General features: G+C 35.3%; 3 long non-coding RNA genes across 3 annotated transcripts in view; 1 reads left to right on the top strand and 2 right to left on the bottom strand.

Annotated features, from left to right (window-relative positions):
• Positions 1-13,894, bottom strand: part of LOC139124590 (uncharacterized) — a 44,339-nt gene that overhangs the window by 20,220 nt on the left and 10,225 nt on the right. The window lies entirely within an intron of this gene.
• On the top strand, positions 990-8,955 carry LOC139124972 (uncharacterized). The gene is made up of 5 exons (XR_011550106.1): positions 990-3,205; positions 4,326-4,373; positions 6,011-6,099; positions 7,841-7,913; positions 8,480-8,955. It is a non-coding gene; the product is annotated as an uncharacterized lncRNA (long non-coding RNA).
• Positions 7,826-9,045, bottom strand: LOC139124973 (uncharacterized). The gene is made up of 3 exons (XR_011550107.1): positions 8,883-9,045; positions 8,412-8,557; positions 7,826-8,186 (listed from the first exon to the last, which is right to left on the bottom strand). It is a non-coding gene; the product is annotated as an uncharacterized lncRNA (long non-coding RNA).

Below are 13,894 nucleotides of genomic sequence, written 5' to 3'. Positions count from 1 at the left end.
AGAAAATCTACCACTAAATTCACAGGACTTGAATCCCATGTCAAAACAAACAAGGTTTCCAGTGTCTGTGCTAGGCTCTGGTGAAAGTCACCCTCAGCATGAACTGAATGAATACACAGGATCAGAAGGTGACACAAATATACAACTGTCACTGATGAAGGATACAGAACAGCCATCCCATTCATCAACATGGTCTGACAGTACTCAACAAAGAATTGATGGAATTCATGCTGAAAAGACATCATCAGAGTGTACTACACGAGATGAAGTTCAGTCATCAGAAAATCTAGCAAGTCAGTCATCACAATTACTAGACCAGACTGACATCACTCAAGTCACAAACACTGACATTGGAATTGAGCCTACATACCAGAAAAAGATGCCACAAACATGGTCAGAAGATACATCATCAAGGAGTATAGAAGAACAAAAAATTATAAAGGATTTGAGTCAATCCCCACAGAAAATACAAGATGTCAGTGAGCCATCACAAACACTTGATTCTGATAATATTCAATCTGGTACCAGTCAATCAAATCCAGTTGAAGTTAGTCAACATGAACATAAAGTTCCAGCTAAAAGAGTGGCGGGTATCACAGCAATGTTTGAGCATAAATTAGCAGACAACACACAAGTAGTATCACCACAAGCACACTCAACTTCTCATGGAAAGGGGAAAGAAAAGTTGAAACCAGCACATTATATGCAATCATTAAAAGCTGAAGAGGAGACTGCCTCTAGTCAACTACAATCAAGACCTTCGGCATCTACTAGTCTGGATAGAGATGACGACAGTGATGATAAAACTAAGAATGAAGAGCCTGAAAGAAGGGGGTTAGTTAAAGACTTGAGAAGTCTATTTGAGAGAAAGGAGTAAGTAAAGGTAAATCCCTAGCTCAGCCTCAACTTTCCTGTCCAAAGGAGTATTGCTATAATTACATTTACAGAGCCAATATTACACTTGTTTTGTACATCAATAAATAACAAAGAGAATGGCTATCTGATTCTCTTTATTATTTATCAATTTAAAAAACAAGTGTTATTTGGCTATGTAATTATAGCAATACTTCTCTGGAGGGGAAAGCTGAGGCTGAGCTAGGGATATATTACATGTGCAGAACAACACATTATATAGTTTAAAGAGTATGTTGTTACATCAACTATAATTTGACACCCGAAGATATTACTCCCCAATTGTTTTCAGTGAAGGAAAGTGCGATTGAAAATATGATAGACTGTGTCACAATGAGTCAAAGACAAATGGTTATTACATCATTAATTAAACAAGTATTTTCTGAACTGAACAAAGAAAAATATCAGGGAATAATATACTAATCAAATGCACAAGCCAAGAATTTGTTCATGTTTGCGAAAAATAAAGTTTTCCTACATGATTCCGAATTTAAACTTTTGAACTATATGTGGAATAATGTCAATACACAAAGGACAAGTTGTCAATCATCTTTAGTTGTTATATTTAAGGTAGAATGTGCACCAGGGGCAGATATTTGGACTCTCAAATTTTTACAGTGTTTTCCTTATCTACCCCCTGAGGAGGTTCATTCTAAAGCTCTTGGTACAAGAAAACTTTTCACCATCTAAAGTTTATGAAAACAGAAAATTTTCATTGTTCCTCACAGTTAGGGAGGGAAGCCATTTTGAATTTCAACCACCACTAAATGTTATCAGGTAACACTTTTCTCTAGTACCAAACTTTGAAAGATGATCCCGAACTTTTATTCCCGCTTTGGTGAGATAATATAGAAATAACGGACAACGCGCTGACCATTAACGTTTATTTGTGGGCAAGGGCGAGAGGAAAGCCAAAAATTAACGGGCGAGGCTTGCCGAGCCCGTTAATTTGGCTTTCCTCGAGCCCGCGCCCACAAATAAACGTTAATGGTCAGAGCGGAGTCTGTTATTTCCATTATATTATCAGCGAACCCAAGAAAACCGTCAAAATATCCGAAAATTTCAGGAGCGAACGACAACTGGGCCCCAGAAACTGAGCATTACGCGACGCACAGTCACGCGCGTTGTAAAATATTGGCATATCCGGAGATGTTTTCAGAAAAAAATATCTCAACTTGACCTACAAGTGCTCCATTTTATTTTGTGATTGATAATGATTTACGTTTGAGCTGTAAAGTTACGATACTTTGAGTTGTTAATCTTATTATTCATATTCACGGGCATGTAAACAGACCATTACTGTGTATTTGTGGTCAGTCACGTGGTTCAGCTCGACCAATCACAATGCGACAGGCAGGGCATGGTAATATAATGGTTAATCGTCAATTAAGGAAAGTTTGAGCAAAAGTTTAAGGCGATACCGAAGGATTCAAATTGCTAGGCAACCGTTGCTATGGCAAACTTTATATATGAACTCGATGTTTTTGGAAGTGGTTTTTGAGATAAATTGTTCAGTGGAGCCTGCCCTCTATCGAGGGATGTGTTACCAAGGGTAGTAAAGGTCGACGCTGTTGATATGCAAATGAGATGACTTTTACTTTGAAACGTCTCAGCGTTCACAATATCTGCCTGAATTTGCCGAGATTTCACGATGGTAATCAGTGTTTAGTACTACATCGCCCCTAGCATGGAAATTTATGACCGTGAAAATTCATCGTGTTTTGTATTCGGTTTTGTCTAGCGAGCAATTTTGGCGATCTTCTGCTGTTAAAAACACCCGTATCTCACTAAGTCGGTTGAATTTCGGCAATCGCATGCTTATCTTCATTTGTAGCTCGCTAACGAAGTTACCTGTAGATTTTTGTGTAGCTCCGTGGAAGTACAGGGAAGTTTATACGGTTTCTGTGTCAGTTTTGAGGCAAAATTACAGGGTTTTGACAACATGGCGGCGACGGCGACTTAGCGTCGTCGCGTCGTACCTTGGATACGCGTCCAGTTCGCTGAGCTGAAGCGAATGTTTCACATGTGGCTTAGACGACGCACGTACCACAGGTCAGTTTCAATTCTATGCAGTATTTGCCATGTGATCTAATGTATGACAGGTTTCCTCAAGAAAATTCGATGTGTAACTGAACGTCTGAATGCGAAGTATTGTGAGGACTTTCTAAAAATCGCAAACTCATGGATGTATCGCAGGCTGAGACATCTCAGACAACGCACGACCACAGTCCCTCTGTGGATAGAGGGACTGTGGTGGCACTACAAATGCAAGGCATTCCGGCAGAAGCGAGAGGTAAGTATCACATAATACCATGTATTTTTCTCTTAATATATGATGATTTAGTGAAAAGTAATGTGACAAGTTAAGGCGATGAATGGTTTGTTCACTATGATGATATTAGGGATAGTTTTCGTTATATCGATATTGTAAATTGCCAGTTGTATGGCTGTATGGTTGTTGTAAAAGAAAAATAGATTCCATGATCTCAGCATTGTAGCACTTCCACAAAGAAAACAGTGGAGTGTTCTGAACATTTAACTCTATGTTCTGAATGAGAGAATCATGCAGCAGTCAATGTAATCCCGAGGGATCCCATCTCGGGCTATATGGGACAAATGTGGGGGATCAGACATTATTTCATGACATTATGCCCGAGGGGGTGAGGCAATTGCCTCAGATATTGATTCACTTGTCACTTCACAGACAAGCAGAAATATGCCCCAACCATTGGAGTGGGTGATTTACTTGTTTTAGGTGGGGGTATTCCAGATTGCCATGCCTCAGGCTGCAGGGGGTTGGACATTTGACAGATTTCATGACTACATGTACTTTCCAAATCCCCACCATGCCCTGAGGTGGGGAGGGTGGGGTTGACATTGACAGTTGCATAACTGACATCAGTGAACCTTAGAGGCTATGAAGAAGACCATCATTACATCTGAATGTTCAAACTTTATAGATGAAACAATTTAAAATTGATATTATGAGCTTCAGTTTGCTCTTATTCTAAATGGGCAGCTGTTTGAACAAATAATTTCTTCTGTTTGAAGCAACTGATTTGCAAAAAGCATATGCCAAATCTGTTGTGCAGTTTCCAGATATGCCTGAAGTAACCAACCAAGGCAACAGTACTTTTCAATTTTGCAAATTGTGATCTTATGGATGTGGATATTGTTTAATTTGGCTGACATGGTGCCCCAACATATTTGACCTATTACTTTACCATAACTGTTTTACAGATATAGGTATCAGGCAGTTAGTTCAGTTGGTGATGTATGGAAGACTGTCACTTTATAGAGTTGACATGATAATTTGACATTATTAGGGGTAAGTTGCTGAGATTTACTGAGTAAAAGTTGCATGTTTTCAGTATTCTTCTATGGCATATCAACAAGTTTCTTTTTTTCTTCAGTGTGAAATACAGTCATTATAAAACTGACAGAAAATGCTTTACTGCAAGGTAAATCATTATTAAAATTCAATAATCATTTATTACTAAAAATAAAAGTTAGTGATATATTGAAATATTCTACATAATTATAGAAATTAGGAGTTAAAGAAATAGATTTGTATTCTTTTTACTCTATTATTTACATAATTCCAATCTCATTTCCCACTTATCACACTACTAACTATCCCACCGCCCTTAATGTAACTCCTTGCTAATAATATACAGGTACACTATCACTCACAGCATATACAGTGACCATACTTATCCTGTAAAACCAATCATTAACCCCATTATAATCCCTAACAATCTATCCTATAAAACAACACCCCATCCTTCTGTGACCTTATCCATTCTATAAATTACTCAACACTCACCATCATTTTTGCCAATCCACCCCAATATAAAAAAACTAAACCCACTGTAACCCCTCACTCTTCACCTTCATTGTTCACATTGTGACACCTACAATGTAAACAGCCATTGTGGCCACTCACTGTCCATACCATCTCTGAAAATGTGAGCACATTGCATTACACCAATTTCTATTTTTTATTCCTTTTTCTGATAATGCGGTTTTGAAATTCTGCATATTCCCTGCATGCTGCTGATACAGAGTGTCTAAATCTTCATATGATATATGGTTTTGAATAAGCTTTAAAACAAGACATTTACTCAAGCTGATGATATTGCGGCCATGCATGGTGTGATTTGCGAATTGCAGCTTTATATGCTTGCTCTCTTTATACATATCAAATTTCTGTCTCCACTCATTGACAAACTCTGTCTGCAGACTTTACTTCCATACGGTTGAGATGGTTTCTAAAGGCTTGTTCCTTGAAAATGCTGATGAGCGCCTTTACATCTGCCAGAGCTCTGTGACCTGCAAAAAAAGATGCATGCACATTAAAACTACATGTACATGCAGATGCAATTGTTTTAGCTATCCAAAGGGAATTGAACTTTGTCACAATGTTCAGTGTCTTTACCCAATTTTGTTGTTAGCAATTCATATACAACAATGAGATAAATTAAACAACCTGAACAAACAATATACAATACCATTATAACTTTGACTGGGAAAGGCAAGTTTGAATAATGCTTCCTGTGATAGGCCTTGATTCTTCTCCAGAAATGGTGCTATCTTCTCACTTTTTAGCTATAATGAAACATAAATTGTACAGTTAATGTAGGAAGTGAAGATTAACTGATATATAAAAAATGAACATACAAATATTCTGTTTCTGTCATATGAAATTCAGTATTCCCTTACATATCAATATTAATATCATAAATATATATTTTAAACTATTTCAGTTAGGTTAATGTGATATGGTCATGCTTGATAAAAGTGATGTGATAGTTACCTTACGACAGAGTTGTAAAGTGTCGGCAAATTGCAGCTTGATAGCGTTCATTTCCTCTACATAGTGATCAAGTAGACCTCGGACATGTAACTCATGGAGAAGTATAGGAAAGTCATACACATCCCATTGTGAGCAACAAGTGCTGAAAATAATATCAACAGGTTGATCTTAATGTGATAAAAATAATATCTTTGGTATTATTCTAATCCAATTTCTTAACATTCAGCAATCATCAGCAGATTTAGCAGTGTCTCTAATTTGTATTATACTCATATCTTTCAGGTGTCAAAACATACACGCCATGCTTTGATATTACAAAAGCAGTATCATTTATATTATCTATGATGGAAAAATCCAAGTGTATAAACAAGGTAAGTTAAATTGTTAAAATAAATCAAGTCTTCATGCATGGTAAAATGAAATTTTTATTTTGCAATAAAAAAACAACCTTTTACCATGCATGAGGACTTGAGTTATTTTAACAAACCCAAGTTTTCTATTCTTCAAGTCTGTTTTATTTCCATGTAGACTGACAATAGTTCAACTGATCCTCACAACTTCAACAAACTACAATTTGTTAGCTTTGCATTAGTAACAGTTTAAGCAATAAACCACACCAGGGACAGGTTATACCAGAAACCATGAGATAATGATTGTCACCAGTTCACAAAATTATATACATAATCAATAGTGAGTGCATATATGCAGTTAACTGCTCAAAATTGATTGATATATTCATTGCATAGGTGGTTAATATCACTATCATATTTTTTTGTTTTTACCTTCATGTGTAAACTGATCAGGTTGCTGATTTTGTCATAAATATACTCTTATAATACTACAACCTATATAGCCTGTCCCTGTGTTATCTCAACATTATTGTTATTTTTGTTGTGACTGACAAGATACAAATGCACATTGTCCAGAAGTGTAGAAATGACATGACTGTTGAATAACACAAACTATAGGTGATACACACACCAGCATAATGATGACACAAAAACAGCCATCTGATCGATTAAGAAGGGACAACTTACTATGCATATAATGTAGCACAATTAGTACACATGTTAGCTTTAAGCTAGAGAAAATTCCCATTTTGAAATTTTACATCTGAATTTCAATATATTATGACACTATAGCAATAAACCACTTCAACATCAGGCATTCCAATCAGTTTTGACCATTTAATTTCATATATGCACTCAAAATCACTAGTATATATGTCATGAACTGAAAGGAATCTCATGGAATATCTCTATCAGTGATTCACTAGGGTGGAATTTGTTTAAATATCATTCACTTGTATGCAAAATGATAACAAAACCTCTTGATGTGGAAACTATATATTCATATGTCTTTCATTCATTGCCACTATCTGTTCATATGCCAATATACTTTTTATAACTGGGTATACTAAAAGTAGATTTCAACATTTATGTCACTTATAAATATTAATATCATTGAGCAATACATATGTTATCATTTAATTAGTTAATACTTACTTGGTGAGTAACTCAAGCCTGTTTGTCTCTCAGCATCAGTTATGGAATCTTTGAGCCATTGCATAAAAGCTGACATCACAGTTGACAATTTTGGTTTCCCTGTCAACATAGCTGGAGTTATACCAGTCTTTTGTTGTGCTTAATGAGAGGATATATATATATATTCATTATGCACTTATACCTGTCTTTTGTTGTGTTAAGTGAGAGGATATATATATTCATTATACACTTATCAATTTTGATACCTATCAATGAAATTAAAGCGTTACAAAACAACAGATTTTGTTTACTTATCCTGGGCATAGAGTCCCCAGCCCTATTGATCATGCAAGCAAAAATTTTGAGGTCACATGCCACAACAGAATATACAGATCTTTTGTCATATTGTCATCCATTAAAACTAATGTAGAACATGTAGGTCTAAAGCTATATTGCAATGTTCTTGTGATGTTTATATTTCTTTATCAAACTGATATGTGATTACAATTACTAATTACACTTTCTAACAGACAAGGTTTGAAAAATGAAAATGACCTTCATGCATTGTACTTCAAGTCAAGTCATCACTGAATACTCTGAATATTCACCTTTGTATTCATTCTTGCAGATGTATGGATCAGTTGACTGAACTCCATGTTGCCTGTGAACAGTTTGGCAGCTACTTCAACTATACTATCTGAGTAGGTATTCAATCCTGTTGTCTCGCAATCATAGAATATATAGAATGGTGTAGCTGTTTCTGCAACATCAGGTGAAGACGTGCAATCTCTTTCACCCTGAACTGTGTCCTGTGATTCATTGCACATATCTTCTGAGTGCCTGTCTGTCTCCTCTTCCTCCACTCCCTTTCCATTCCCAACATACTCCACCACTGTCATTCCTGTCTTCCTGACATTCTCCATCCTCTTTTCTGTGACGTAAGCTTTTTATGATGCTCTTTTCTTTGGGTGGCCCTGCATAAGACAGATAAATTCCTCTGAAATTCAATGGCTTTTTATTATGGGATATATCTTAAATATTATACCTTTTTCCATCAGCTATCTTTTGTAACCCCTTTATGTTAATACTACAAACCAACAACAAAGTTGTTTGAGTTTCTTAGCAACAGTGTCCAATACCAATCATATGTCCTTATTTAGAACAAAAATGCAACCTGCAACAGCATGAGTCAGATGTACCTTTGTTTTGCAACTTCTGGTCGCTTGTTTTCATTTAGTCTCCTCATCCATTCTTTTTGTTCTTCCAGAATGGAACTTACGGCATGATCTGGTACTGCAATATCCATTTCCATAAAGACAAGGAGTTTCCAGATAGGACCAATGTTCTGAATAAAGTGTTTGTTTTGAAATAAATATCCATGTTAAAAGAATGCATAAAATGAAATTTTCCAGACAATAGTTTCCAATCAGCTTGACATTTTCATAAATTATGATTATCTCGTATAATCAAATTTCATGATTATTTGACCATGTTATGTAGTGCACTGTGGGTAGAAAACTATTATTTTGAATGTGTTTAGATAAAGCCTGTCAATATGAAAAAAACTGACATCAAAATAAAGAAATTTGTGATTTCAAGATTACATGTGCTAAATATTAAATAAAAAAAATGATTTCACAATAAATGAATTAGTATTCTATTAAAATAACCTTGTGAAGTATTGCCATATCAGTTTTAAGACAGTAGTGTGTATGTCCTAAGTTGATGCGCTTGTCCCTGTATCTCAGAGCTGCACCATGGAAGGCCTCACACACATTGGTGGTAAATCTGCCAGCAGGATTCACATACTCTTCAGGATGACTTGCCATTTTCTGAAGTAGGTCCCTGAATGCAGTTAGCTGGATAGTGCATGTTATCCTGTGCAGTGTCGTATAGGGCCTTCCGTCTTTCTCCTATGTTTACACAATGTATAAATAAAAGTGAGTAAAGGCATCAAATCAATCCTTTTGACTTTATCTGACAGGCCCTAGTTTGATAGTTCTCTGAAAACATGTACAGGCAATCATAATTGCTCAGTGAAAATGGGTGTGGGCCCTTTCTACATCAGGAGAGGAGAAAACGCATCAATGAATGTGGCTGTGTGGACTGATATTGGATATTTGTTAATTTTAGTGTGCCCTTCACTAAAAAGATCTCAAGAAACTTCTGAGTCAATTGAAAAGTTGTGAAATTGTGTCACAATGTATAATTTCAATTTCCTATTCAACTGAAAATTTCTTGCGTCACAGAGAATATTCATGAGTCAATGAGTTATGGCTGGCCAAATAGGCTTACAGGGCACACCGTGTGCATGTATATATACATATATATATATATATATATATATATATATATATATATATATATATATATTATATTGTAAACATTGATAACAAATGGAAAACACGACTTAGGCGTTACTCAGAGTTTCACGCTACATATATTCTCTGTAGTGATCTTCAGATGTATGGTTCAACTCAAGTTATCTTCAAATGTATTTGTTGCTTTTATAAATATATATATATATATATATTATATATATATATATATATATATATTATATTATATATATACTGACAGTATATATAGACAGTATATATGCTGACAGTATATATATATATATATATATATATATATATATATATATATATATATATATATTATATATATATATATATATATTAAGTCAGTATCACAAAATACACACAGGGTAGATATGTTTACATTCTACGTTCTATGACCATACCTTGGCATGAAATTTGCACCATTCACTGGAATGATTATTAGCATAATGTTCACAAAAATTAAGGAGAGCAGCTGCAAAGTTGTCCATGCTGTCATCCCCATCAGTTATTTCAGTGCTGCTCACCAGATTATTCAAAGACCGCTTCATACTCGCAATTGTGTCATCTGTAAGTCTTTGACATTTCCGTTTCACCTTGCACTGTAATCATAATGTAAATATGAGATATATTTAAAGAGGTAATTCTATCAAATGAATAATCTGTCCTGGGTACTGAAGAGAAGATTCAGTCTCTTTGTGATACATTATCAACTGTTCTGCTCTGCCCTGGTGCTAATGTGTTTTTATAACTGTACAAGTTACTTCAATGTTTGATGCACTCACAACAATGAAAATTAGATGTTGTGGTCTAATATTTGTCAAATATTATGAAAGACGATCCTACCTGACATTTAAGTTCTTTCAGTTTAAGAAGCTCACCATGAAAAGTCTTGATAACATGATTGTTACAGAAAGTAATTTCTGTTTCAGGAAATACTTCCAACAGTATTTTGGTCAATGCACAATCTTTGTCCAGTATGGCCCGGGATATAATTATGTCTGCATCTTTGACATTTTTACAAATTTCAGCAAACATATCCCCCTCTGCACCAGCACTGGTACCTTCCCAGTTATGGTCTTGCCCTGTTTTTGTCCTGTGTGATCGGAAGGCGATCTTTCCAGTCTGGAAGTCATGTAAAGTGAAGGAGAGTTGTTTGCCTGTTTCCTCGAACCAAAGAAACCATCACCCGCACACTCCAATGGTAGCATCTCCTCTTTCCCTAATATGTCGCTGAATTTGCCCACAACTCCAATCAGTTAAGGATTTAACAGTGGGATACATCCATTTTATGATATTATTGTATGTGTTATCTGTATAATGGGACAAGCCAAGAGTGTTTAATATGGTATCATAGTCGGTAAAATACTTGCCATTCATAAGAAAACTCATTGCAAGGAAAGTAGGAGAATACAGGCGTTTGTTTGTAGAACTGGATGGTATTTTACGTGTATCATTATCAAAATTAAAAGAAAATTTACAAGAGGAGCAAACAAAGATCAAGGAGTCAACACCAGAAAAAGATGAAGAAGATCTACATGAAACTGTGAATTTATGGCAAATGCGACAGGGAGTGTGCGAGACAAATTTGATAATGCTATCTGTGGTTGTGAGGAACAGGGAGTCCCCTGTAGACAAACGTCGCGTAGAACCATCCAGCTGATGTTTCAACGATGCTAAAATGCTGACAATATTGCCCGTAATGAATCTTTGGGCTGGTTTACACTGGATGAGGCTGCGTTTTCCACGATGTCAAAGACCTGTGACGTTAACTTGTCAGGTTCAGACAGTACTGTGGGCACCCGGGCATCCTCAATGTCAATAGTGTCACATTGCACCAGTGCACCTACATTGAATGTAAAAATGAATTTGTCAAGTTGACATAACATATGTTTGAGTTTCTGCAGGAAAATACTGAAAAATACTCTACAAATCTATTTGCTGTTATTTTTTTTACCTACTGATTTGTATTGCTTTTTCGAGGTTCATATGTATGGTGATATTTACCTTTCCTTAGGGTAAAGAGTGTCAATATAAAGTATTGAATAGACATTTTATAGTGTTTTTCACCAAATATCATTTATTTCAGTGGAAAAATACCGCAAATATTAACAAATCACAAGAGTGCATAAATTCCGATATTTTTAGATGCCTTAACAATGAAGGAAAACAAAATAGATTTTTTCGGAAAAAAGTAAAATATTTATGGAAAGTATCGCTTACCGGTTGCGGTGTCGTCTGCAAACCCGGAAGTGCCGCCGGCAGTAGCGGCCGATCGAGGTGTTTTGGCAGGTGTCCATCGGACAGATGCAGCCAATGTTGCACGCCGTTTACGCTTTGTTGGCTTACCATTGCTGGAGGCACGGTTTTTGAAAGTTTCGGCGAAAAAATAAACGCTTTCTCAAAATTTTCAATGCGTGAGCAAAGAGAGGTGCAGCAGTACGCTATCAGAAAGTTCAATGACTCTACAATGTTTACGTTTGTATCTCCCGCTTTGCGCAGGCGTAGAAGATTTGTTTTATGCTAATATTGGTTCAAAGGTCATTGGTTGCTATAAATCGAACGTCGATCGCGTCGACGCGTTGAATCCTTCGGTATCGCCTTAAGTCTTGCATTTTTGAAGTGCATACTGCCTTAAGCTCTACTTTGAAATAACTCTTCATGACAAATATTGGACAGAGCATCATATAATTAAGCAAGATAAACTTTTATGACTATGACTAGTGTCAGTGATATTATGCAACATTAGACGGACAAGTTTTTGGTCAATATATTCTACTATAGAAAGACAAAATTTTGCATTTTTGGTTGTAGTGTGCTTTCACAACAAAGGAATACAAATTTCGCATACTATGACATTGTAGAACTGTTTCTGACATTTTTTTTGAGCTTGCACTACATGCAGTTAAGTATTGTTTTTGAAATCTTTCAATGTGGAGCTGGTTGCATAACTTATAGCAGCAATATTTGTATATGCCAACACTTATTATATATAGACTGTTTAGTTGGTAGAACCAAAATACCACTTTTTTACAGTATGTGAAAATCTTCTCTTAGACTGAGGAATTTTAATCCATGTATGTATTCTTCTTGTGGATCCAATCCAAAGTTGACATGTCATCATTGAATTGAAACCTGAATATTCATAAGGCTTATTTTTACTCCCGATATGAAATGCTAGAAATTTTCTGTGTTTCTTGAAATTTCAATATAATCAGAAAAAATTAATGTCAATATTCAGGATTACATATATTTCGATTAATTCGGTCAACTTCTTATCTATAATTCTAGTTAGAGTATCACCAGATCTATGGATTTGAAAAATCCACTTGTTGTACCTTCCTGTGGATCTCATGAGAAGTTGAAACGCTTCAAATTGAAACCATTATGATTACTATATGCACAGTATAGAGATCCAAAATATTCAAGCTATTCGTAGACAGGTACTTGTGATTTTTGTAATCTTTCTTGAAAATTTTAAAACATGAATGCAAAAATTTGTCAATATTGAAAACTACACCATTCTAGTTCTTAGCAAATTTTGGTGAAGGATATTGGAAAGGAATACCAGGTACATAATATACCAATTCATACTACTTTCTTCATGTATATCGTTTACTATATGTTCTTAGATTATCAAATTTTGGCTGAGGGTTTTCAAGGAATAGACACTGATTGATATTTATATATGGTATGAATTCAAAAAGGTAAACTTGGCATTAAATCAGTAAATATTTTTGGCTTGGAATATATCAGTTTGCTTTCGACCAGTGGTTTTTGAGAATAAACCCTTTTCCTGCCAGTCAATATCAGATCGGTAAAAAGCAGTATTGAGCCAAAATCATCAAAAACATTTTGTTAAAATGCACAATAGAGGAAATGTTGTGCTTCACCAGTTTCAAGCAACTTGAACTCTCGGGGATATATGAACTTGGCAGGTACAGGGTTCAAGGAGGCAAGAGATGTGGGTATTGGAGTTGTATTTTGAAACTTTTTTAACGCAAAGATGTAATGATTTTGGTATATACTATCAACAAGTGTTTTATGTTAATCTGAAGAATATTATCATCTACTGATACCATATGTATATTTATCATTTTCATTATTCGGAAACTTAGAGTATGACAATAATTTTTTCACATATAAAATAAATCTGTATTCGAATCTGTACGGTACATACTATACCTGAATTTATCTTCTACCTATTGATATTGGAATGGGATATAAAAATCTTTTGGGATAAAATGTGATATTAAAAGTTGACTTGAATTAAGGTAGCATGTGCCTTAGGGGCAGATTACCACACTGTAACAACACTCTTTTAGAGTAAATAACATTGT

The sequence above is a fragment of the Ptychodera flava genome, assembly GCF_041260155.1.
Source record: "Ptychodera flava strain L36383 chromosome 23 unlocalized genomic scaffold, AS_Pfla_20210202 Scaffold_24__1_contigs__length_23054250_pilon, whole genome shotgun sequence".
Lineage (NCBI taxonomy): Eukaryota > Metazoa > Hemichordata > Enteropneusta > Ptychoderidae > Ptychodera > Ptychodera flava.
Note: the sequence above shows the minus strand (reverse complement) of the source record. Positions and strands in the feature narration are given on the sequence as shown.